Source organism: Fukomys damarensis, unplaced genomic scaffold, assembly GCF_012274545.1.
Source record: "Fukomys damarensis isolate Sample0158 unplaced genomic scaffold, DMR_v1.0_HiC HiC_scaffold_5, whole genome shotgun sequence".
Classification (NCBI taxonomy): Eukaryota; Metazoa; Chordata; class Mammalia; order Rodentia; family Bathyergidae; genus Fukomys; species Fukomys damarensis.
Window position 1 is genome coordinate 62,969,960 of NW_022900917.1, and position 2,615 is coordinate 62,972,574.

Genomic DNA, 2,615 nt, shown 5'->3' on the forward strand with positions numbered 1-2,615 from the left:
TATCATCAAATTGAAAAATGAGAGTATCATGTCCAGTAATGAACCATATATATAAAGCCAAGTGACATTTGATAATGACAACAAAAATATATAGTGAAGTAAAGACAGTTAAAAGATATTAGAGAAATGAGATACTGTATCTATATGCAAAATAAAATTTGACTTTTGTATCTTGACTTATAGAAAAAAATCAATGCAAAGTATAACGCAAGCCTAAATATAAGCTCAAAAACATCAAAATTCCTTAAAGAAAACACAGGGATGGGCTGGGGATTTAGCTGAGTGGTTCTGCCACCTGCCTCTCAAGCACAAGGACCTGAGTTCTATCCCCAGTACCAAAAATAAAAAACAACAACAACAACAACACAGGGAAAACAGTTCAAGGGATGGTACAGACAATGATTTTTTAATAAGACTACCAAATAAAAAGCAACTGAAGAAAAAATGGAAATAGAACCCTATAAACCTAAGAAACTTTTGGACAGCCAAGGAAACAAGCAAAGAGGCAGAAGACAACTTACAGAATGGCAGAAAATATTTGCAACTATTTGTCTAACAGAATTACCAGAGTATCTAAAGATCAGAAAAAACTCAATAATCAAAAGCGAGAAAATAACTGTGTAAAACTGAGCCAATAGTCTGGGGCTGCAGCCCACGTGCAGAGCATATGTAAGGCCCTGAGTTCAATCTCCAGCCCCATAAAGAAAAAAAATAAATAATCAAAGTAGAGATTTTCTAAAAGAATGAATGCAAATTGCCAAAAATGTAAGCAAGAATAAAATCCTCTTGAAACAAATAGATGGAGGTAAAAAGACACTGTTTTAAATGAAATAAGCCAGGCACATAAAGACAAATAGCTCATGTTCTTTTTCCTATGTAGAAGCTTTAAAAAATGTATTTCAATGAAAAAAATGTAGCGTAATTAGAAACTATGAAGGGTAAAAGAGAGATAAAGGAAGTAATATAGATAGGAGAAATAAGCCTTAGAATTCTATAGCATAGTAAGATGATGAGGGTTCATAATCTATTATGTATTTTATGAAGAATTAGAAAAGACAAGCTTGGAGGATCTAAATATTTATCAGTGACGCTAATTACCCTTCCTACTTTAATTAATACATATTTCATGATGTGTTGAAATTTCATACTGTACTTCATTAGTATTTACACATTAAATGTTAATTAAAAAGAAAAAATAATGAGAATTCAAGGGTGTTATAAATATCAATACATTGAATATAACATTCCTAACATACATCAAAATTAAAATTCGTATAGTATGCTGCCATAGTTTGGGTCTATAACGTGTAACCCAGTGGCCCACACATTAAACATTTGGTCCATGGATTAGAGTTATGCAGGTGATGGAACCTGTAACAGATGAGACCTAAGGAATCACTGGAGACATAGTTTTCAAGGACTAGTAGGAGACCAGCTGCTTTGTTTTTATCTCTTTCCTTTCCTCACCATGAGGTGAAAAGCTTTGTTTTATCATGTGCTCATAACACAATGCATTGTCAGAGGTCCAAAACCAAGAATAGAACATAGGTTACAGACTCCTAAACTGTAAGGCTGAATAAGCCTTTCCTCTTTGTAAGTTTAATATATCAGGTATTTTTCCTAGTGATGAAAAGTTTATGAACACAAATGCAAGTATGTATCACTCCTACACAACTAGAAACATTTGTACAACAGGTAAGTCTTTATGAATTAGCTTTTGCAAATATTTCTTTTAGCTTGTTTTTCTATTTTTGAAAGTGTTTCTTTCTAAGAATACCTGCTCATTAAAGTGACTATTAAAATAAAAATGTTTAATATCAAAGAGTATTATGGTAGAGAAATATGTTCTCAATTTTTTTACATCCATGACTGTGAGCTAGGAAAAAGAGATTAAACTAGGAAAAAGAGATTAAGAAGAGAAAGGCATAAAATTTAATATTTCCATGCATGAGAGTTTACAACAAGAAGTGAAACTCAAAGTTGTGACCTTCAGGGATTTATGTACCATTTTCTAAAAAGAGGAAGATTTGGACTTCAAGCAACAGTGCATTGTGGGGAAAACATAGGATATTTATGGGAGAAAATAATAGAAGATAAGGTGGATTTATGCAGATTTATCTTGATGTTCATCCTCCATCACTGGTGAGAAAAGTTTCCTCTTTCTGATATGTGAGATGGGACATATTTTCAAAGAAAAATTTTGTCACCTTCACAAAGCAAAGTTTTACCCTGCTTTTAAGCAGAGAAATGGAAACCAGAAAATTCTTCCTACATCTTTTTATTATAAAATTGCCTTTGGCTCTGAACAATCTGTTCCAAAATGGTATGCAGTACACTGGCAGATTCTGGACCCAGTAGTCCTAGTCATTTTGCCTAAATTTTGTAACCATAAATACAAATAACAGACATGTACTACCACAATTTTTAAGATTGTTGTTATAATTCACTAAATTTTTTGTTAGGAAAACTAAGGTCACCATTGCTCCCCAGTGTTACAAAATCAAAATGATATTTAAAAATGTATAAGCCTTGCAAGCGCAAGGGCCCAAGTTCAATCCCCAGTACCAATAAATAAATAAATAAATAAATAAATAAATAAATAAATAAATAAATAA